Below are 24830 nucleotides of genomic sequence, written 5' to 3'. Positions count from 1 at the left end.
CCGACGTTATATGTGGAGTCTCAGCCTACAGCTGGTTAGATATGGATTGGGATGGAAGTGGTTAGATGGAATACATATTACCTGCTATTAGAAATTTTCTCACACTGCCATCACCCCTAATAGATCAGATAGAATCTGGCTGTGAGACGTTTCCTGAGAGTATTGGCAGCTCCCAGATAAGGTGTGTGATCAGGCCTTTCTATGCACTAAAATCTTGTGTGTACAAAACTTTTCATAGTCCATGCGTATCATTTACACAGGCTATAATAAATCATGAGGTCAACTGTCGAAAGCCTGAGCAGCCCTTTCCTTTCAATATCGGTGCTGCATGCAGAGGCCTGATTTCTTGATTGGAGCAATTGGGATAAGTCATGGTCTCTTTAGTTTAACCCTCTCATCTGTTCATAAATCTATCAATAATTGTATCAATATAATACTTTTAGTGTTGGTATTGCTAATAACATGACTCATATGATTGATTTGGCTGAAATTTTGCAAACAGAATCTTAACTCACTGTCCCTTTAGTGTTTTAAAATATAGAGTGGGCACGGCTAGTGGGCAGTAAAAAAACAATGGTATAACAAAACCCTTGAAATTCACCGAAAAAAGTGCAATTAAGTTGATCAGATTTAGCACAACATAACCCATGAAATTCTGCAGGTGTGGAAAGTCATGACCAGCTTAACTCGGCGCAATCCTGTTGATGTCCCCCAAAATGCCATTTGGTTTGTCATGGTGAATTCCTTTGCTCATAATATGTATGTGCACATGGACTTTGCAACGGGAAACGTACTGAGTTAAGCTGGTCATGACTTTCTGCATCTGCTGAATTTCAAGTGTTTTGTTGCGTTAAATCTGGTCAACTTAACTCACTTTAACTTGCATACAGACTGTTTAGTGTACTTGCACTTTATTTCATCTTTGTCCGTCAGCTAATTTTGCACAGCTGCCAGCATTATGCAATTCATGAGCCATTGGGGTAAATTGTGGTGGTTTGTGCCCATCAATGATTATCTCTTGACATTCAGTGATTCGTATTCCGCTGTATGCATGCACACTTCATTGTCATTTTGGCTTCCACAGTTGCCTGCATTTGCACTTTTTTACCATTGATTGTCTATTGGTTAAATTCAGTTGCTAGCACTTGCAGAGGCTGTTGCGCAGGAGGGGAACTAGAAACCCCCCTCCCGTTTTGTGGCTTGCACCAGTGTTTTCTCAGCAGTCTGCCTGGACCCCCGCTCTTGGAAGCTACGGAACCCTACAAACGTCCACCCCTTGTCAGAGCGTTGATGGGACTGGGTGTAGACATTGGGCGTGGCCATTGTAAAGATAAAGACTTTGCAGTTTGCGAACTGTTTTTCTTTTTATCTAGCTCCTCGTTGCTGGTGGAGGGAAAGAGGTTGCCACCCTCAGACGGAAGGTCCAATATGCATTCCTGGACATCCGGATTGAACTTAGTAGCCCGGAGCAAGGCCATCCTTCTCATGTCAGTGGCGATGCATATGGCCTGGCCAGAGGTGTCGATGTGGGCCATGGTGGACTCCATGATGTCTTGCACCACCATTTTAAACTCTGCCAGTCCCGCCTTGAAACGTGACTGGCTCTGGAAATTCTGGAAGGAAGTTGGCTATTTCCCGCCAAAGCATCAAGCATGGCATCCGCGTTGGCCTGACGAAGATGCAGCGAAGCATTGGAATAAAGATTCTTCCGTACGCCTCCAAGATCTTCTCCTCCTTGCCTAGCAGCGCCGAGGATGAGGTGGCCGAGGACGACTGAGGCTTTTAGTAGAGTGATGCCGCAAAGAGTGTGGTTGAGGGTGTGCCGACAGCAAGAGTGTATCCCCCACCATTTGCCTGTACAGGTGTAGACTGACCGGCTGGACCAAGTGGGGGTTGAGCCACCCCTTTTTGGCCAAGGCAACAATGTCCTTTTGTATCAGGATCCCTGTCCTAGCCGAGGGAATGTTACGCTCACCTGGCTCCCACAGGGGCGTCGATCGGAACTGGACAGCTGCGGTTTCCACCCACGTGACGCGTAGTGCAGGGATGACAGACTGGACTGGCCCACCTAATCTCGTCTGCTTGACCCGAAGAAGTATTCTCCTGAAAGTGGAGAAAGGGAATTAGCCACCCGTGGATTTGAGTGATAACCCCCCCTCCACTGTTCTCCCCTCTAATCACCTCCGATGTCTCTTTTTATATTCTCACCTTAGGTTTTTAAAGGATGAGCTCTCCATCCTGCGTAGAATGTAGGGGCGCGTGGATAACTAGTTACTTCACTGGTCCGAAGGAATTGGAGAGTTCCAGAACAATATTGACTCTGAGGTTCCTGGCGAGGAGCCGTAAGTATATAGTTCGTAAGAGTTCAAAATGTCTGACTTTCACTCTTGTCCGATTCCTTGCAGCTTGACCCTAGAGAAGATTGCCTCATGCGGCTGGTAAAGATCAGGTAAGAGTCTGTAGTATCCAACACTGTCCAGTAAATGACACCTGTATGTGATCTGTTATTTCTCCCTTATTACAGGTGCTGAGTGAGAATTATGGTGTTTTGAGGAATACCTCCGGCGGTAAAATCAGGTAAGTCTATTATGGTGAAAGAGATTCCTTTGGTTTGTTCTTTCGGCTAACCTGGCTGTTCTTTTGTTCCTCTTAGATGCCGGAGTTCGGCGAAGATGAATGGAGGCTGCGCCGGCCCATGGAGATGAAGAATGCCTCCGGCGGTAAAATCAGGTAAGTCTATTGTGGTGACTAATATTGCCTTATTATTCTCTCGGCTCAACTTGCTGTTCTTTATTCCTCTTAGGTGCCAGAGTTTGGCGAAGAAATGATGAAGACAGAGGTGGATCGTGGAGGTGCTGCGAATGCTGGTGAGTATAGCGCGGCGCTGCAGCAGGCGATGCGGCGCTGCAGCAGGCGATGCGACGCGCATCAAATAATGTCTTTCTTCCTATTCGAAGGCGCGATGGATCCAGAATCAGGTGAGGAAATAAGTATTGTTCTTGTTGTAACCTTTTTCCTTCTTTCTCCCTTTTCTCTAGGAGCTCCAGACTCGAGGAAGGCATGGCAGAAGACTGGATGCTGGCTTGCAGGCACAGTGAGCGTTAAGCTGCAGGATACAGAATAACGCGAAGCGTGAGCTGCTCTTCGGGCGTGGTTTAAATAGCCTTCAAAGTAGTCCCAGGTCAGAAGTTCCCAAGACCACACCCGAGTAAGAAAATAGTCCCTGAAATAAAGTAGTCCCCCTTCAGACTTCACATTGGCTTGAATGCTGAGCAGCATGTTCTGCATGAGGTAAGTGAAAGCAAATGAGCCTGCGCCTATGGCGCCAGGACTGACCCCTTCTATGAGCCTGGCGCCTACGGCGCCAGGACTGTACCCAGCTAGCCCCTAGCCGGGGCTGATGGGTTTTTCCCATGTATCTGGATGCCTGCTCCCGGGACAGATGGACCTGGTCCAGATGCCCGGGGGTAGGAATCATGACAGGGAAATAGAATGAGGACCTTGGCGAGCACCCCTTCCTCTGGTTGCTCGACTTCGAGCTGGGGAAGGCCCAGGTAGTCAACCCAGACCTGCAAGTCGTTCGTGGAAGGCCTTGGCTGATGATGGTGTGTCAGGGTCTTCTTCCTTGTATGTGTCCACCTGGGCGTCCGGCTGGTTCAGCGCGGTCGGAGGAGTGCTGGGCGCCGAGGGCTGGGATGTGGATACCGGAGCCGAAGGCTGTTACGGAACAGCCTGAACTGTGGGAGGCAAGGGAGCCGGAATCAAAGGAACCAGCATAGACAGTGGAGACTGCACAGGGGCCTGTGGCGCTGGTGCCATAGGAGGAATGACTATGGGCGCGGGCAGCGAGGCCGGAGGGAGCATGTCCCTGATAGCATCCCTGAGGATGGCCCCCATCTGAGGAAATCTCATGAGGGTGAGGAACTTTTCTTTTTTTTTTTTTTAAACTTTATTTTTAAGTTTTCCATATATAACAGAACAGACCTGCACCAATCGGGTGCAGTCCAAACATTCACAACATACAAAATTCAACTCTTCACCCCTCTTCCTGCTGTAATATCTAGCTTAAGCGTCATTCTTGCTGACTAGTCCACTATATTTCAATCCGCCACGTGGGTGGTCAGTGATGGGATCCTGTTTGCCCTCTGTGTTTGCGAGAGTTGTGATTGAGAGTCTGCGGTATCTGAGCTGGAAAGTAGGTAAGTGATGTATGGACCCCAGATTTCGGGGGGTCGTGCATGGAAGGGTAATGTTGTGAATTCAGTGTCCATGTCTTGGCAGTACATAATGTCTTTTTCCCAAGCTGTTAGTGTAGGAACAGGGCCACGTCCCCATGTCATGGCAATCCTCCTGGGTGCCAGTACCTGGAGAAGGGCTGCTAGTTTTCTCGACGGAGGTTGCAAGTATTTGGTCAGGCTTAGAAGTGCAATTGCCGGGGGAGGGGATAGCTCCTCTCCCACTATTTCGGCAGTCGTTTGTAGGACCGAGGACCAAAACCGGGCTATCCTGGGACAGTTCCAGGCGAGGTGGAGAAAGTCCACGGCCACAGCGCTGCATGTTTCACACTGTGCCGATAGTTCTGGATGATGTTGATGTTTCTTTGCAGGGGTATAATAGGTTTGATTCACAAAGTTGAAATAAATTTGTTTGAAGCAAGTGTTTATAGCAAATTTCTGGGTTTGCCGAAGAATGTAGTTTGGTATTGTAGCTTGGATGGCTGTCTCCAATCGTCGTTTCGTGCGGGTGTCGATGGTTGCCGTGTCTGTTAGGAGGGATTTGTATATCATGGACACAAGTCTTCCCTCTCCTTTTGCCTCGATTACATTGTGTAGTAGAATCCATGTCGCTGGCTGTTTGGGAAATGATGGGAACAGGGCTTGTGGAGTGTAGCGTAGTTTAAAATAGATAAATATGTCGAGTGATGAGATGCCTCCTCTCTCTTTGGCCATCTGCGGGGTTATAAACGTGCCCTCTGGGAAGAGGTCTCCAAGGGATTGGATGTTGACTTTATTAAATAAAATATTTTTTCACTTGTCAGGGGTATGCCTGCGATGAACTTAATTGGTAGCAGGGGAGAGAATCTTGTGTGTATTTCGTATTTTCTTGCGATTTTCCTCCAGATAGTGTAGGTGAAGAGGACAGTGTTCAGCGTGTTGTGTGGTACTGGAACTTGCTGAGAATGACAGCTCTCAGAAGATTAGGGGATGCAAGGGCTCGTTCAACCTGTACATGTGGACGGATAAAATGTGTAGTGTACCAATGACTCAAGAATTGTGCCTGTGCTGCCCAGTAGTATCTCTCAATATCTGGAAGTGAAAGGCTGCCTTGTGATGTTGGTAGTGTCAGAGTTGTGTGAGCTACTCTTGCTGGTTTCCCTGCCCATATTAGTTTGAGGATGAGGCTTTTAACTTTTTGGAAAACAGAGCGTGGTAGGAGCAATGGTATATTTGTGAATAGATAAAGGAGTTTGGGGAGAATCACCATTTTGGTCAATGAGGCCCTCCCCCATAGTGTTAGTGGGAGTGACTTCCATCTGTGTACGCGCTCCTGAAGGGTGCTTATTGTCGTTGCATAGTTGTCTTTGAATATTTCATTACAATCAAGTGACATATAGATGCCTAGGTATCAGACTTTGGAGCTCTCCCATTTAAAACCGTGATCGTCAGGGTACCTAGAAGTGTTCGTCGTCAGGGGAAATATCACTGATTTGGAGTGGTTGGTCTTAAGGCCTGAGATATTGCTGAATTTGATCACTTCCCGCATTATCGGGTTGAGGTTAGTTTGGGGATCACTGACTAACAGAATAACATCGTCGGCGTACAGGGAGACCACTAATTTGTGCGGGCCGAAAGTGAGACCTCTGTGGAGTTGGTGGGATCTCAGTCTTGAGGCTAGGGGTTCCATTATTAAGGCAAAGATGAGGGCAGATAGGGGACAGCCTTGTCTGGTGCCGCGTTCTAGCCTGATACTGGGGGATTTCGTGTTGCCAAGGGTGATATAGGATCATGGGTCATTATAGAGCTACAAGACCATTTTATTAAAGAAGTTCCCATTTGTTTGAGTGTCGCAAAGAGGTATGGCCACTCCACAGAGTCGAACCCTCCCTTGTGAACAAAACAGTTAACATTGCTGTGCTCGGGGCGTTAGTAGCCTTCCAAGAGGGAAAATGGCTCCCTGTAGTTGTAGGATAGTGGTTCTGTGATGATTATCTTGAGTGCTGGTGGTGATAGTTTGGTGCCATTGTCGTTTGCGGCTTGAGAGATATGTTATGGTGGGTCTCCTCGCATTTGGTCTCCGCGTTGTGGTCTCGCATTGTTTGGGGCAGGTCTGCATCCAGCGCGGTTTATGAAGTCGTTGGCTTCCTCTGGTGTATTGAAAAATTGTGCTTCACCCTCATGTTGGATTCTGAGTTTTGCAGGGAAAAGCATTGAGTCCTGCAATCAACTTTTGACATCTGTGTATGATCGCATTTGCGCCTGGACCGCTGGGGAGAAGTCTAGAAAGAACTGGATTGGGTCCCGTCATATTGGAGGTTTCCTTTTTCTCTGGCGGCCTTGGGTATTGCATCCAGGTCTTTGTAGTTTAGAAGCTTTGCTATGATCGGGTGTGGGTTTGCACCGGGGACTGGTCTGGAGTTCCCTAGTCCTCCAATTCCGGCTTTCAGGTCCAGCAGGATTTCACTGATGTCGAAGTTGGAACAAGTTACTTACCTGTAACTGTTGTTCTCCAGCATGGGTCTGGCATGGATTCACATGCTCATGAATATTCCCCGTCGTCAGGCTGGGAATCCTCGGTAAAGAAAAAATCAGTATCAGTTTCGTTTCTGATCTGTCTTTCTTAGTACTAAACAATCACTGATCTCTGGGTCATACTGCCCCCAGCCAATGACTGCCCTCTCCCTAAGCCCCGCCTCTGGCAGCCATCCTCAGATTTGGTAGCACGCCAAGCGGCAGTATGACCAAGTGAAGAGCCGCAGGAGGGGTAGGTGGGAGAGTTTGCATGTGAATCCATGCCAGACCCATGCTGGAGAACAACAGTTACAGGTAAGTAACTTGTTCCTTCTCCAGCATGGGGTCTGGCATGGATTCACATGCTCATAAATAAAAGAATACATATCCGTATACACATGCACGACCACGGGAGGTGGCAACAGGCTCAACATTAAGCAATACAACAACTCAACATTAAGCATCTCTTACCTCCTCACCAGGCTCACCTTAAGTGAACAGGTTGCACAGCACTGCTTGGCCGACCCTGGACTCCTCCCTGGAGTCCCGCTCGACGCAGTAGAATCTTGTGAAGGTGTGCGTTGACCTCCACGTAGCAGCCCTGTAGATGTCCAGCAGGGGCACACCAGACAGGAACGCCGTGGTAGCAGCGATCGCTCTGGTCGAATGGGCTCTCAGACGGCCGGGCAGCGGTCGGTTTGCCAACTGGTGACAATGCATGATGCAGCCGGAGAGCCATCTGGAAATGGAGGTCTTCGAGAGAGCCTTCCCTTGATTCACAGACCCAAAGTTCACGAGTAGCTGTGACGTCTTCCGAAAACTCTTGGTGCGGTCCACATAGAACTTCAGCGCTCTAGCTACATCCAGTGAGTGCAAAGTCCTCTCGGCCGGCGTCGAAGGCGACGGGAAGAAAACTGGTAACACCAAGGGCTCGTTGAGGTGGAAGATAGGGCCTGAATCTCTCCCACTCGTCGTGCAGAGGTGATGGCCACGAGGAACGCTGTCTTCCATGACAGGAACTTCAAGGGCGCCGAATGCATAGGCTCGAATGGGGCTCCCATGAGCCTGGTCAGCACCACATTAAGTTCCCACGCCGGGGCAGGAGCCTTCACCAGCGGGAATGAACGGAATAGTCCCTTCATAAATTCCTTTACCAGGCGATGAGACCACAAGGACGCCCGTCTCGTAGTCCTGGTATATCGGGATATGGCAGCCAGATGTATTTTTATGGAGGCGTGGGCCAGTCCAGCTTTGGCCAGCGACAGTAAGTACGGCAGCACTTGAGGGGCCGTAATCCGCAGAGGGTTAATCTTCCGTGCACGGCACCAGACAAAGAACCTCTTGCATTTATGACCGTAAAACTTGAGAGTTGAGGACGCCCTGGCCTTTGCACGAATCTCTCTGCTGGGATATCGTACCCTCCAAACTCTAGCGCTGCAAGAGCCAGGCCTGCAAATTCAGCGACTGTGGGTCGTGGTGTAGAATGGCGCCTCCTTCTCTGGAGAGAAGATCTGCATCCGCCGGCATCCTGACTGGCGGGGACGATGACAAGTCCAGAAGGGCCGGGAACCAGACCTGCCGCGGCCACGCCGGTGCGACGAGGATCATCCTGCACCTGGACTTCTTGAGCTGGCTGATGAGGCGGAGCAGCAACGGCAATGGAGGGAACGTATATAGAAACAGGCCGTCCCAAGGGAACGAGAAAGCATCGCCCATGCTCCTCGGCTGTGGGAACCTGCTGGCGAACCTCTGGCACTTGGAGTTCGCCGCCGTCGCGAACAGGTCGATCTGGGGTTTGCCCCATCGTTGGAAGAGTCGATCCACTTGATCCTGGCGCAGTTCCCACTCGTGGCACGAGCACAGCTCCCTGCTGAGTGAGTCGGCAATGTTTTTTTTTTCTTTCCTGCCAGGTGGAAGGGAACCAGAAACATCCCCTGGGTGACGGCCCAGTGCCACAGATCCTGGGCCTCCTTGGATAGGGCTGGGGATCTGGTGCCTCCCTGCTTCCATATGTAGAACATGGTGGCGGTGTTGTCGGTGAAGATCCTCACCACTTTGTCCTTGAGGGACGGGAGGAACGACTTGAGCGCCCAGAACACTGCACGGAGCTCCAAGATGTTGATGTGAAGAGACCTCTCCTCCGGGAGCCAAAGGCCTCTTGCCTGGAGATCTCCGGTGTGGGCCCCCCAACCCTCCAGAGAGGCGTCCGTAGTCACCGTCTCCTGAAACGCCGGGATTTGAAAGTCCGTGCCCGTCGTGAGGTGAGCCCTGGTGCCCCACCATAGGATCGCCCGGCGGAACTCCTCGTTGAGGGGGATCCTGTCCTCGAAGCAGCCCCCCGCCTGAAACCAGCGGACGTCGAGGAACTCCTGTAGCGGACGCATCCGAAGTCTGCAAAGGGGTACAAGGTAGATGCATGAGGACATCATCCCGAGAAGGGACTTGATGGACCTCACCCTGGCCATGTCCGTGGCTAACAGTCGCCGTACCTTGCCCAGGATGGTTTTGGTCCTCTCCTCTGAAGGGGAGGCCAATTGCTCCACTGTATCGAGCTTTGCCCCCAAAAACAGTGCTACTTGCGACGGAACCAGGTGGGATTTGGGGTAGTTGATGGAGAACCCCAGCTCCGTGAGCAACCGGACGGTCCTCGCCGTATGATCGACGGCGAGTTCCCTTGACCTTGCCCGGATTAGCCAGTCGTCCAGGTAGGGGTAGACGTGGATCTCCTGCAGGCACAGCCGTGCCGCCACTGGTGCCAGGCACTTGGTGAAAACCCTGGGTGCCGACTTTAATCCGAACGGTAGGGCTCTGAATTGGTAGTGACGTCCTTGAACCACGAACCTGAGGAACTTCCTGTGCCTTTTTAGAATGGGGATTGGAAGTAAGCATCCTCCAGGTCCAGCGACGATAGGAAGTCGCCTTCCTCCAGCTGTTCCAGTACGTGCTGGAGGGTGACCATCCTGAATTTCTGCGCCTTGATGTATTTGTTTAACCGACGCAGGTCTAGGATGGGGCGCCAACCGCCTGTCTTCTTCCTGAGGAGGAAGTACCTTGAGTATACTCCGGAGCCCGGAGCCTCCTGGGGACGAGCTCGATGGCACCTTTCTTGAGCATCGCCTTTACCTCCAACAGCAGTTGAGGGACGTGATTCTCCTTCCTGGCCACGGGAGGATTGCGAGGGCACTTCTTTAGGAATTCCAGCGAGTACCCGTTGGCCAGGGTGTCCAACACCCAACGATCGGTGGAGATGGACTCCCACACCCTGACGAACTTAGTCAGTCGGCCTCCCACTGGAGTGCTTCGGTGGGGGCCCGACCACCCGGCCGGGTCAGTCTTGCTTGGAAGCGGCCTTGCCTCCTTAGCATCCTTGGCGACGACGGCGGGAACCCCCTTGCTTGCCGCGACCTCTGTAGGCCTCCTGGGAAGAGGAGCGGGCCGCCTGGCGGTAGGTGGAGGAGCCACCGCTGGATCCTTTGGAGGCACTCTGTCTGCTTCCAGAGCTCCGAAAGGGCCGTCGCTGCTGAAGCACCCCAAGGGCCCGGGCGGTCTCCGAGTCGGTCTTGATGGCCTGTAGAGACTCATCCATCGCCTTACCAAAGAGGTTGTTGCCGTCGAACGGCATGTCCGACACTCTGGCCTGGACTTCCTGGCGAAAGTCTGTCGCCTGGAGCCATCCTCGTCGTCGGAGGCAAACTCCGTTGCCCAGTTGGCGAAATCCGGTATCGGCAATGTCCTTGCCACCGTAATGGCGTGATCCAACGCCACCTCGCCCTCCTGCAGAATTTTTAGGGCCTCTGCCCTTTTGTCATCCGGCAGGAAATCTAGCAGGGCAGCTATCTTGAACCAGAGCTCCCTGTCGTAGCGGGCCACAATCGCTAAGGCATTGGCCGCCTTAATCGTCGTCGCTGCCGACGAGATGACTCGTCGTCCCATAAAGTCCAACTTCTTACCCTCGCTGTCCGGCGGGGAAATGGAAGTTGAAGCCGCCGCACCAGCTGCCTTCTTCTTAGCTGCTGCCGAGACGACCGAGTCTGGCGTGGGCTGGACCCTGAGGCACAAGGGGGCGGCATCGGGGACTCGGTACTTCTTCTCGTACCCGTCCCTCTTGGCAGGTGTCGTGGCAGGGTTCTTGAGGACAGCAAGCCCCTCGTCCCAGATGTCGTCGAGTAAAGGCACCGCGAGGACCGTCTTCCTCTTAGCCTCTCATCGTTGGTACAGAAACCCCTCCTTTTTCTGTTCTTCAGGGCAGAGCTGCAAGAGCTCGGATGCCCTGGTTATCATGGCGTGGAAAGAGCCAACCTCGTCGGCTGGGGACGCCCGCGGGAGTGGTGACGACGTGATGTCTGCTGTGTCATCGCCGCCGTCGTCGTCTGTCCCCGTCGCCGTATCCTCTCCCGGCGAGGGGGATGAGGGGTCCGAGGGTTTCCCCGACGGGCCTGGTTCTGGATCCTCCGTCGGGGTCCGTGGTAATCTCGTCCTTATCTCGGTACATAAGGATTGGATTGCCAACAAAATGGCCGCCGAGCTATCCTGGGGCTCGGGCAATGGCTGCGACGGACAGGATGGCCGCTCCACTGGGCCCTGTTCGTCGTCCTCGTCGCTATCTTCGATCACGTCAGCAGGGACCGTCCCCTGGGATCGAACCTCTCGTTGAGGTTTATGAACCTCTCGTTGAGGCCTATGGACCTTTCTTTGAGGCCCCTCTCGGTCTTCACCAGTTCCTCCTCAGAGGCTGATTCCGAGTCTGTAACGGCCACCGCACCCCCCCCTCTTTTTCAGCCGGGGGCTTCATGGGGGTCTTAGCGGTGGGCTGGAAAAAGGATTGCCTCCGCGGAGGCAGGGATACTCTGGGCCCAGAGGCCGTTTCCATTGGCGTAGTCTCAGCCGGCTCCGCCAGGGTCGCAGAGACCACTTCGGTAGAGGCCTTAGCCGGGTGGATCAAGGCCCTCACCACCTTAGGTGCGTCCTGGGCCTTCGCCTTGGGGGGAGGGTCAACGCCTCGCTCCCCCTTTGAGATCGACCGGGTCCGCTCCAGCGGCCTACCCGGGTTCTCGGGCTTCCTTTTCCCCGAACCAGAGCGCTGGCTCGTGGTCGAACGTGCCGGGGAAGTAGCGCCCTGCTTGGCAACCGAAGAGCCTGACCTTTCGGCACTCCCAGAGCCCGCGGACTCGCGGTGCTTGGCCTTCTGTTGGGCCCCCGTCGCCGGGGCGCCCTCAAAGGACTTAGAAGCCCGCTCAGACTTCTTCTTCGCCTTCTCACTTGCTGTGCCCTTCTCCAGCCAGGTGGCGAGGCGGGAATGACGATCCTGTTTGGTCCGTTCCGAAAGGTTTTTGCAGAACGCACAGTCTTTCTCCACATGCGTCTTGTCCCCATGGAGGCAGTAGAGACATCGCGAATGCTCGTCCTCCTTGAAAACGTTATATAATCTGCATCCAGGGCAGTTCCTGAACAGCTTGGATTCGGGCGTCGAGCTCCCTTTGTCCTGGGCCATGTCCGTTGAGGTAGGCCGCAGATCTTCCGGAATCCTCCAAGAATTGTAAACTCGACGTAAACTTCACCCTTGAGGGGCGTAGAAGAATTCCAAAACGTCCCCGTTATCGGAAGTAGAAACGGTGGAGCTTGAGGCTCAATTAAACCGAAAAAATGAGAAAATCTCCTGAAAAAGCGTGAAAACGCAGTAAAAAAAAACTCGAGAGCTAAACACGAGGACTCCCAACACTGAGCGTGCGGTAAAAATCTGAGTATGGCTGCCAGAGGCAGGGCTTAGAGAGAGGGCAGTCATTGGCAGGGGGCAGTATGACCCAGAGATCAGTGATTGGTTACTACTAAGAAAGACAGATCAGAAATGAAACATACTGATTTTTTCTTTACCGAGGATTCCCAGCCTGACGACGGGGAATATTCATGAGCATGTGAATCCATGCCAGACCCCATGCTGGAGAATTGGGCTTGCTCCTCTGCCAGAGAGGTCTCTGTTGTGGGTGACTCTGGTCTGCTGCTGGTGTTGGATGGTTTAAAGGGGGAGAAGGCCTCAAAGTTAATTTCTTTTGGGTCTTATCGGTTTTCCCCATGGTCAGCTTTGACGCAGTGAATTAAGACAATAATGGTAATGTCTCTGCGTAATCAGCCGCTTGTGGTGATTTTAACTGTTGTTTTAGGTGGCTTATGAGGGGCTGGCTGTTGATTGTTGCGTGTTTTGGTTAATTTGCTCTTGGGTCTAGTCTGGGGTCGTGTCAGGTCTCTGCCGCTGGTTGGCACGGGCCTGAGATGCTTAGCGCATTCAGTTGCAGCGGAAAGTCCCCGTAGCTTTGGGGGAGTTGGCGCGGGATGTTGCGCCCTCGGCTCGCTATGATATTCAGTTGTCTTTATGTTGCTCTTAGTGTGGTTTTGGTACCGTGTAACATGCAGCTTTCAAGGTTGTATTTCAGCTTCACAGCGAGCTGGTCCGATTGGAGGTGTTGTTTGTTGCGTTCATTTGACTGTGTTGCACAGTGCAGCCCTCTAGATTATTTGACGTCTATTATATTACTTGTGGTGATTGCGGCTGCTGTTTTGGAGTTGGGGGCAACTTCTGTGTCTTGTGTGGGGGTTTGGCGTGTCAATTGGGGCTTTGCCGCTGAAGCTAATTGGCCGGTTACCCCTCTGTTATTGGAGCGTTGAGTGGGGCTGTCGAGGAGGGCGCCCTCCCGCTGGTCATCAGGCCGCGAGATGTAAGTGAGCTTTCTCCGGCTGCCTCGCGTATGACTACTTTCTCCTGGGAGAGTGGGTTGAGGTTGCCAGTGGAGGAGCCCGCCTCTGGATATGATTGTTACGCGGGTAGGCTGGGGTATCTGACAGGTCTGTTTGGGGCGCGAGCCGCGCACGCTGCAGTTCGCTCCTACCTGGATGTTGATCAGGGTCTGCCTGTGCGGAACGACGCCGCCTCGCACTGAACCACTGCGGGGGCAGAGATGCTGGCGACTCTCCAGGCGCTGAGGGCGCACACGTCCACCCGCCTCCTCGAAGCGGGCCGGATCTCTCGGCGGGGTTTGTTCTCGCTGGCCGCTCACCATTGACGGCAGTTCAGGCCTCGGCGGGGCGCCTCCTTCCTTGGCTTCCAGCCACATCTTCAGCACGGGGTCTCAGCTAGCACGGGCCGGCGGCCCTACGGTGGTTGGGCCGTAGATGTGCGGAGATTTGGCTGCCAGGAATGATAATGGGCTCGAATTATGCAGCAAGGTCTCATACAGCCACACAGCAATAGCTGCAGATGAACAGGGCACCACAGAAACAGCGATGTTGCAGGATTAATTAGGAGCTACACAGAGCTCTTTAGGAAGCCGCCATCTTGGTTGGTTCTCTAGCGCCCTCTAGGGTGAGGAACTTTTCAAAAAACCTGTCCTCACAGGCCGGTGGGGTGGCAGGTGATATTGATGGAAAGCGAGCGGCTGCTGGGGCCGGTGCGTATTCTGTCTCAGTTTCAGAGGGAACCTACCCTGCGCTGCCGATGGATAAACTGTAGGCCATGTACCTGGTTGACTCCAGTCCCACCTTGTAACTCATTCACCCACTTGCACTGTTCCTCTGGGAGGTATCAGAAGAGCGGCCATCTTGTTTGGCACATTAGCTATCTTGTCGAGCTGCATGCCACGTGCCGAAGTCGTGGTGCTTGGCTCACTGGGCCCAACCTCCTCCAGGACTCTTGACGGTGGAGCATGAGGCCTGCCCTGCACCTCAGGCCGAGGCCTGGTAGGCGTGTCACCCTCTGCGAAGAAGCCAGTAGTGCTGCGTGTTGGCGCCCCCTTGGCCATAATGCCGGTACAAGGGCGTAGCACCTCGGGTGTACACCCGGCAAAAGAACCTTCCGGTCCCTCAGCACGGTCTTCGGGAGAGTCTATGGACTCCTCGCCTGGCGGCCGGTAGCTGAATTAGCCTTGGTACTCATGCTGGTATGAGAACCTAAAAGGTTCCTCCCGCTCTGGCGTTTCCTTGGAAAGGCGTCACCCTTGTGGGGTGCGCTGGAAAAGAGCGGCCTTACCTTGGGCCTTGATAGATGTTTGACAAAGTCCTTCAGGTCCTCTGGAGGCGACTTCTCAAAGAGCTCCCTCCACCTAGCCAGTCTATTCTTCAGGGCAGGCGAGGAGAGTGCGTCACACGCAGTCAACCTTCCCATCTGTGGTCAGGGCCAAGGCAGCTGAGGCAAAGAGAGTGGGGATCTGGTGTAGGGAAGAGACCCTCGCAGGTTGGACACCTGCTGAAGCCTGCTGAAGTCGACATGCGCCAGAGGACCGAGTAACTGATTGACAAAAGAAGACCAAAAGACAGAAGAAAGTATCCGGGGAAGATCAAGTGGTATTACATGGCCGAATCCAAACCCAGGAGCGCTGGTGAAATCAGCCCCTTCCCGTCGACGTGGAAAGGACTGGGGTATGGCGTCAGAGGGCAGAGTCAGGGCAGGGCATGCTCCCAGGGACGCAACTCTAAATATAAAAGGGAATGTTTTGTCTGGTGAAAAAGGTTCCGTCTCCCTTCCCTAGGAAGGGACGCCCATGCAGTATGGAGGAAAGGGGACGGGACGTAAGAGTACAGAGTTTCATCTGCGAAGTCAGCGAACAGTCTGAATGTTCAGGGACAGCTCCTGTGATGTTTGCGAAAATCTCAGATGTTCGGGGACACCCATGCATATTTCTGCATTATAGGGTTTGTGAAAAGCAGTTTTTGGATGGCTTATAACTTTGGCACCACTCAATGAAACTGCATACATTTTGCAATATCATGTTAGACCCGACACTAAATGGTTCTGCAAAGTTTGGTTCTGTTTCACCATGAGGGAGCAAAATTAGAGGGGCGGTCCCAAAATATTTGAAAAGCTTATAAATTTGGTGCCGTTTGCTGAATCTGTACACATTTTTCCAAGACCCAGATTTCAATGCTTTTGCAAAGTTTGTTGGGAATTTGTCAAGAGGGGGCAAAATAAGAGGGGTCTCAAAAAATATTTGATGGCTTATGCCTTTGTTGCTGTTTGACGAATGTGCACAAAAGATTTCAGAAAGATTATAGACCAAACCTTGAATGTTTGTGCAAAGTCTGAATGGATTTAGTCAAGTGGGGGCTAAGTTATATGACTATTTTATGTACATACATTTTGACACTTTTCAAAAAATAAAACATGGACGGATTTGCCGCAAACTCATGCAAGGAGCATTGGAAAGGAACTGAAAGCATGGTTTAGCAAATGTCTCCGTTTTACTTTTTGAAAACATAATGTAGGTACAAAAAATAGTGATATACCTTTGGTCACTGAGGTATAGCCTGTGGCTATGGGCAGAGGGCATGGCCACTAGGGACCGGCTATGTGGTAAAGGTTTTGCGAAATCGGGATAGGTTTGAATGGGAAAGAAATTCTGCCCATGGCTACAGCCAGAAGTGCTGGACAGGATTGCATCAACAGATCACTGTGACTACCGCTGGATACACTTCAAGCTCCAACGGACTCCAAGACCATGCTAATCAGCAGGTTATCACTGAGCACGCTGAATCAGGCGCCCACATAGTCACCGGACGACCCCTCCAAATCATCAAGCACCCTTATAAATCCGACCATACCAGGACAAGGTATTTGGATTGCTTCCTGGACTCATTTCAACCATCCCACAGCAACTACTGGCCCACAATCCACACGCCTTGAGAAAGACCCTACAGGGTCGAAACACTTGTCGGCTAACTTCTAACAATAAATGTAGCAACAACAACGGTTTTCAAGACTGCTTTATTATGACAACAGTTACTTATTGAATAACCCAGCACTCAGGTGAACAGGGCTCACTCTCCTATTCGAAACCTAATACTTGTAAGAAAGGCACCTTCACAAAAAAAAAATATCACCAGCAGCAGAGTAATGAGATTTAATCACTAGATCAAGCACAGTGATATACCCTTTCTACCGCCCTGCAATTACTTCATGATCATGTACTCTGATTTGCTTATTGGGGCATGAGACATGGTCGAATCTCTAGGTTTAAATGGGAAAAAATATTCTGCTTGCGGCTGCAGCCCTAAGTGCTGGATGGGTTTGCAAGGAGCATTGGCAAGGACCTGAAAGCATGGTTTTACAAATGTTGCCGTGTTTTATTTTTTTGAAAAGTGTCAATGTAGGTACAGAAAATAGTAATATGCCTTTGGTGACTGAGGTATAGCCTGTGGACAATATGGCTACTAGCTATGACCACGAGGGACCTCAATGAGGTCATGTTTTCAGGATAGGTTTGAATGGGGAAAAAGATTCTGCTTGTGGCTACAGCCCAAAGTGCTGGACAGGATTGCAGCAAACATTCACGAGGAGCATCAGCAAGGATCTCAAAGTATGGTTTTGCAAATCTGTCTTGTGTTTTATTTTTTCCAAAGTGTCAAAATGGAACTATGTTTTTAGTTTTAAGGTTCTTATATGTTAAAAGAGGAATAATTAACTTGCATACAGTGACGTAACATCATGAAACATTTTCACTTATAAAAACCTATTAAATTGACAGAAAAAACATTGTTAAAGGGCTGTTATGGTTAAGATGCACCCCACCGTTGGGACTCCTCAGGCCCAGCAGTTAGCCAGTGGCCTCCCACCTTGGCATCCCATTGGCACTTCCCTCCTGGGCTCCCATAAGCATTTGCCCAGTCATACTGCCCTTTCTATTTATGCACTTTTCTTACGGCATAATGCATATGTGCATTTATGGGAGCACTGTGTACAATCCTTTTGTATAAATAAGGGCAATGCAAAAGCAAAAGATTTGTAGAACATTAAGTGGCAGTTGGTGTGTGGAAGTTTAATATGTTGATAGGGTTATATGTAAAGTGTTTGAACGTGATTGGTGGATGTATGTGTGACTGTTTGAAAGCAGATAATGAGGGAGCATTACAAATATAAAAGCAAAAAGAGCTGTCCTGTGCAATGGTGTATACATGCCATACAGGTCTTTTAATGATGTACAGCCTGGAAAGGGGACTGCCGAGACCGCGCATAGTTGTAAAGGATAATGGATTATGGTCCTTATTGTATCCTAGAGAAAAGTATTTTCGACAGAAAATTGTTTCTGCCCTTTATGTTTTTCTCTAGTATTCAATTGTCCATTATCTCCATTAGCATAATATAAAATGCTAATGGAAATGTTGAATAATCTTATTGAGTCTAACTACATTAGTGAGAAATGTAAAGTAGATGGAGTTGATCTAATTATGTGTTTTAGTTCTATTTTTGAACTGTGAAAGGTGGTTCCTAAAGGAAAATGTTTTTTTTATTTTTTTTATTTTGTATTCATTTTTGCAGGAGAGGCCAGGAAGTCATGTGGGGGAGGTAAGCGGCACCAGTGAAAGATACTGGGGAGATGGACAGGGAAAGATGCTCTGTGTGACTTCAATCTAAGGTAAGGGGCAGTGTTTCTCATGGTCCTTGATTGCAGCCTCGGAAGCAGTTCGAAACTGCTCCCCCCTGCAGAGTGGTGTGTTGCAGAATATACAGAGTACTTTTGTCTTGGAAAGAAATGGATCAACAGCCTCCTTTATGGCTTGCAAGGTAGATGGTGGGATCTTCTGCCCCAAAGGAGTAGCCACTGTGGTGGCAGTATTGGTTGAGGAAGGATGAGGTAGAGGAAGACAGACTATTGCTTCCAGAAAAAGGGACAGCCTTTCTCAGAGCATCCGAGTGGTTGGATTTGGTGTGGCATCACATGGAGGTGGTCCCGTAGTAGTACTGCCCAGGTTGTCCACGACTGAGTTCAATGCATTTAACCTTCGCAGCCTTAGCCTTCGGTACACCCCAACAGTGGTAAAGAACCAACACACACGATTCTGTCTGGGTGCTGGAGGTAGGCATTTACTGACGCTCATCTTCCTAGTCCTCAACTGTTCTATGCATCATTGCGCTTTTTCCGTTGTGGAGGCCCTGCAGGTGGTGGTGGTGGTGGCTCCTGGGGAAGAGGGATGGCCAGGGCTGATGCCAGTTTTTAAATTAAATAGAAGTTGTGCTGATATTGTTCGAAGCATGTGCTCTCTCTGAACTGCAGATGGAAAATCAGTCAGAATAAGTGTAGGAACTGTGCATGGGTACATTTTCAACTAGAAACTTCAAAGATCAGCTGAAAATGCAGTTTCAAACTGTGGGCGAAACACAGACTAGCTTGCGAAGCACCAGGCCGTTAGCAGACACATCATGCCACGCGTGGTCACGTGACACTGTCCATAAAGTCTGCGATGACGCCAGGCGTCCGCAAATGTTGGTGCTAAAAAGTTGCAGAAAGTTCATAGAAGTGTTAAAAATGTTGCTAGGAGATGGGAAATGGCACTGTTTTTAAATGAAACTTTCTAGATTGGCTGAAGAGGCTGATAGATTAGGGGAAAGTATGATATTAGGATGTTGTAGCACATTAGGCTGTACTGGTAAAAACCTATGAAATTCAGTGAAAAAAACTTTGTTAAAGGGACATTATGCTTAAATTGCACTAGTAAAACCTATGAAATGCAATGGAAAAACATTGTTAAAGAGACGCTATGGTTACAAGTAAAACCGGAAAACCCCAGAAATTCACCAGTTATGGTAAGCTAAGCAACCATTACTCATGCAACCACTATGCACTGCTAAGACTAACACCCAGGACATCAAAGATGACATCACGTATGACATTAATTTTGATGAAGTCCTTATAAGGGGTTGTGTTTATAATGTTGGTAACAAGATGTCACGGGTGATCGTGAGATCTATCATGAACTGTTTAATGTATTAAAAAATGTACCTATCATAACAAAACATTATATTGGAGTGTTGTTAATACAGGAAGGTAATCATACATACACATAGCCAATGGCTCCACCATACACCATAGAAGTACAGCATTTTTTATCTGGTAATATTGACCAGTAAAAAAATAACTGCAACCCTATAAGAATTTTGACTCATGTTAATTATGGAATAAATAGCTAACAATTGAAGACTTACTACAAATTTGTGTTAGTGTAAAAAATATATATGAAGAAAAAATGTATACAAATGTGAGGCACATACAGGGAAACTCCAGTACGGAGGAAAGAATCGACATCACCAGATAATTTCAATAACATTAAAGTGGATCTCCATGTGTACAAATGAATTGTGTGTTTGATCCCTACTCATTGCCCCGTGTATGTGCACCATGAGCGGAGGCCAAAACTTGAGGAAATGACTTTAAAAAGATACAAGGGTAATATAAAAAATAAAATATATATATATATATATATATACATATCTCATCTTTTGAATGTTCATATTCTGACTGTCAGTGAACAAAAAACAAGTGGCCCAGATATGTGATGTCATCAATGTCCTGGGTGTCAGTCTTAGCAGTGCATGGTGGCGCGAGTTATGGTTGCTTAGCTTACCATATATGGCACATTTCTAGAGTTTTTCGGTTTTACTTTGAACCATAACATCCCTTTAACAACGTGTTTTTACTGAATTTCATAGGTTTTTATTAGTGCAACTTAACCATAACGTCCCTTTAACAATGTGATATATATATATACATATATATATACACACACATATATATATACACACACACATATATATATGATACATTACTCACCGTAATTTTATTTCTGATGCTTGTATCTGCTTAGATTCATATGCTATGCATAGGCCGACATCTAGTGGAAGCTGCAGAGTATTATATTTGTGGTTTTCGAAACTCGACAAGGGACGTCGACAGGGCGTGCCAGTAATACTATCCCTATTGTGACGTCCACTGTACCCATGGTCCTTCATGCGTCGAGGTCCCTCAAATTTTTTGTTTTGACAGGAGGTTGCATGAAGTGTAGCGTGAGTGCAGGTGTATCCAAGCAGATAGATAACAGAAAGCTCATATAACATCTATGCACCTTCTCTCAGGGGAGGAAGGGTGGGCGCATGTGAATCTAAGGAGATACAAGCATCAGAAATACCGTTACGGTGAGTAATGTATCCCTTCGGAGGCTTGTGGAATATGCTTAGATCACATGCTATGCATAGATTAGCGAGCAGTGTTAGGAGAAGGTGGTGGCTCGTGAGAAGGAGCAATGGCAAATAGATCTTTTAGAACTGCTTGTCCCACCTGTGTACCTGCTTTGTAATGGGTGTCAATGCAGTAGTGCTGAGTGAAAGTGTGCACTGAGCTCCATGTAGCTGCTTTGCAAATGCTGTCTAAGGGGACATTTGCGATAAAAGCCCGAGTAGCTCCTGTGCTCCGTGTGGAGTCAGCTCTTGATATAAAAGGCTGTGTCTCGTTTGTTAATGAATAGCATCATTATATACATCCGACTATCCATCTGGAGATGGCATTCTTGGAAATGCAGTCTCCTTCTCTGCCTGGTGCTATGGAGACAAGCAGTTGGTTTGTTTTCCTAAGTGGCCTGGTCTTGTTTACGTAGTAAAGGACAGCCCTCCTCACATCCAGTGTGTGGAGTTTTACCTCAGCCGAGCTAGTTGGATTCTGAAAGAAAGCCAGAAGCTCAATGGATTGGTTCACGTGGAATCTGGAAATGAATTTAGGGGAGAACCTAGGATGAGTACGTAAAACCAATTTATCTTTATGAATGATAAAGAAAGGGTCCTGCACTAACAATGCTTGCAATTCACTAACTCTTCTTATGGAATTAATAGCCACTAAGAAGGCAGTCTTGTATGTCAGGTGTTTAAGACTTGACTTATGCATAGGCTCGAATGCGGGCCCCATGAGCTTTGCGAGTACTACATTAAGATCCCATCCTGGCGGTGGGTTCGAAATTGGAGGGTGGAGTCTTTTTACTCCCTACATGAATGCCTTAACGACTGGAATCTTCCACCACAATACTCTACTTTGAGAGGTAGTATATGCTGATAAAGCCGCCAGGTGGACCTTTATGGAGTTTAATACTAACCCCGAATCTAACAAGTGGAGCATATAATTTAGAATGTGTGAAGGAGTTCATTCTATGGGGTTAATTTGTTTAGACTGGCAAAAAATTATAAATCTCATCCACCTGTCGAAATAACAGTGTCTAGTGTCTGGTTTTTGTGCCTCCTTGAGGATATCCATACACCGCTGTGGCAGATTAAGGTGTCCGAACTCTATGACTTCAGGAGCCATGCTGCCAAGTTCATTGAGTGTGGTTGAGGATGCACTGTTGTCCCCCCGCGTTGGGTTAACAGGTTGGTTTGACATGGGAGTTTGACGGGATCGCACATCACCAGCTTGCGCAGATGTGGATACCACGGCTGTCTCGCCCACATGGGAGCAACTAGGATGAGCTTCATCTGTTCTCTGTGCATCTTGTTCACTATTCTGCTCCTTAATGGAGTCGGGGGAAAAGCGTATACAAATTTCCCTGACCAGTACATCCATAGGGCGTTCCCGCTTGGAGTCTGGCTGAGGGAACCTGTTACACTCACCTGGTATCCACGGGGACGCCACCCAGCCCTGGTTGGATGATTTGCACTCTCAAACCCTCTCCCGGTCCCTTGGTAAGGCCTCTGGTTAAAGATGGGTCTGCAATATAGGAAAGCTGGATTCAATACCAGATTGTCTTTATGTTTTCCCACCTCCCTTGGCCTCAACTCCTTCCTCCCCTTGGCCCTTCTCCTCACCTTAATATTGTAAAAGGTGGATTCTCCGTCCTGCTCCTTGTGGCAGGGGCGCATAGATGTGGGGGGCGAGCAGCAACCAAGTTACTTCACTGGTGCAAGCCCTCCTGTGGGAATCCAGGCCTGCTGCGACTCCGTAGGTTTGCTGCTTTACAGTCTTCATATGCAGTTCTTATGGTTCCTCTTAGTTCGAATAATAATGTCTTGCTTCTTTCCTTTTAGGTATGGAAAGGTATTTTGGTGTCGTCATGCAGTTTGAGGATGAGCATGGGCCGGTAGGCGAAAGCGTGGTGTGCGCGATGCTGTCCGGTGAGTAATGCGCGATGCGCTGCGCTGTTTCGCCTTTTATATTGCTAACCTGTGTCTTTTCTCTCCTTGCAGGTTGCGATGTTCCTTGTCGAGCGCCATAATGTTCCAGCAATGATACGGACCAGGAGATAACTACCCAGGGTAAGAATTGTGTGGCTTTCTTCATTCGGGAGAAAACGTGAGTAAACGCTTACTAATGCTGTCTTTCTTTCTCCTCTTTCCAGGTTATGGTATTCCAGGATGCATGTGGTGCCGGATGATGGTAGTTCGTACCCTCAGGTGAGTGGAACTGAAGTCAGCGATGGATTGAAGACAGGATACTGTTCCAGGTAAGTTTCGTAGTGTTCTTTCCCTCTCTGCAGGTCCTTGGTTTCAGATAAGCTAGCATCAAAGAACTGGACACAGGGAGCGTTACGCTGCCCACAGCAGAATAACGCAAAGCATGTTCTGCTGTTTGGGTGCGGTTTAAATAGTCTCAGGTAAAGTAGTCCAGGTAAAATAGTCCCAGGCCTGCCACACCCAAAGTAGTCCACGTAAAGTAGTCCCAGGCCTGCCACACCCAAAAGACTAGACCGCATAGCTCAGTTCCTTGTAACTGAGCTATGTGTGTGCCTCCATATTGGCTGAACCCCCCCCCCAAGTTAAATAGTCCCAAGTAAATAATCCCATTCTAATGTTGGTCTTCATGATGGTTATGAGCCTGGCGCCAAAGGAGCCAGGACTGACTCCAAGAGAGTCTTGGATGAAGTTTTAAGGCCTTTGACCTGGCCCTAACTGGAAGGCTGACTTGCCAGTGAGGGCCAGGGGCAAGGGTCATGACAGAACCTGGACGCGAAGTCTGGGCATTGCTTATTTTCTCCTGTAGCGAACAAGTCTAGTGTGGGGTAACCCCATTGAGAGAAAATGTGGTCTACGACACTTGGGTCTAGTTGCCACTCGTGTTACTCTGGTAGGGGATCTCTGCTCAGAGAGTCTGCTAGAGTGTTGAGAACCCCTGGAACGTGTTGAGAGGATAGGGGCATCCCACGTCTCAGTGGCCATTTCCATATTTTCTGTGCTAACTTGGACAGACTTGGAGAGTGTGTGCCCCCCTGTTTGTTGACATAGAACATTGCAGTGGTGCTGTCTGTTAGAATTCGAACTGACTGGTTCGTCTGTTGCACTTTGAATGCTTGAAGTGCTTTGAATACTGCTAGTAGTCCCAGCAGCTTGATATGGTTCTGTGCCGTGATGTGAGTCTACAGACCATATGCTGTGTGGTGCAGGTACTGAGCCCCCCACCCGAGAGTGATGTGTCTGTTGTAACGACCGCTTGCGCTTCCGGATCGTGGAAGGGCTTTCCCCTTAACAGGGTTTCTCTTGACCACCAACGTAGGTTCTGAACTAGTGTTGGTGAGACGGCCACTAGATCGTCCCACTGACCGCTTGCCTGAGACCACTGTTTCGCCAACCACTCCTGCATCGGTCACATGCGCAGGCGTGCGTGTGGGACTAGATATATGCACAATGCCATCATGCCTAGCAAACGCATTGCTTTGTGTATGCTTATCTGGAGACCGGCTTGATACTGGGTTATTTGCCGAAGCATATTCTGCACTCTATCCATGGATGGAAAGGCCAAAGCCTGTTGTTATATTAATACAGCTCCTAGGAACAGTTTTGTTGTGTTTGGTGCAAGACTTGACTTTTTCTCGTTTATTGAGAAGCCCAATTGGAAGAGAAGATTTATGATTCTTTGCGTGTTATTTTTTGCAAAGATGGGATGTTTCTCCTGTGATCAGCCAGTTGTCCAGGTAGGGGTCCACTGGGATTGTCGCCCTGCGTAGGTGCGCCGCCACCACTGCCAGTACCTTGGTGAATATCCTTGGAGCTGACGCTATTCCAAAGGGTAGCACCTTGAATTGGTAGTGCTGATTTGCTACCTTGAACCGCAGGAGTCTTCTGTGCACTGAGAACATTGAAATATGAAAATAGGCATCTTTCATATCCAGTGTTGACATGTAATCCCCCCGCTTCAGCAGGGGGATTACCTCCTGTAGCATTGTCATGTGTAATTTCTGTGGCTTTACATAAGTGTTTGCAGGGCGTAAGTCTAATACTGGGCGCATAGTTAGATCTTTTTTGGCACAAGGAAGTATGTTGAATAAATACCATTGTTTACCTCGTTGGACAGCACAATCTCAATGGCATCT

At 49.3% G+C, this 24830-nt stretch overlaps 1 protein-coding gene across 2 annotated transcripts in view; it reads right to left on the bottom strand.

The window, feature by feature from the left end:
• SNX25 (sorting nexin 25) overlaps window positions 1-24830 on the bottom strand; it is a 1900476-nt gene that overhangs the window by 226313 nt on the left and 1649333 nt on the right. The gene's annotated exons all lie outside the window — the stretch shown is intronic.

This window comes from Ambystoma mexicanum, chromosome 6q, assembly GCF_040938575.1.
Source record: "Ambystoma mexicanum isolate Mex_15411 chromosome 6q, UKY_AmexF1_1, whole genome shotgun sequence".
Lineage (NCBI taxonomy): Eukaryota > Metazoa > Chordata > Amphibia > Caudata > Ambystomatidae > Ambystoma > Ambystoma mexicanum.
The sequence above is the reverse complement of the archived record's forward strand: the minus strand, read 5'-3'. Positions and strand labels throughout refer to the sequence as shown.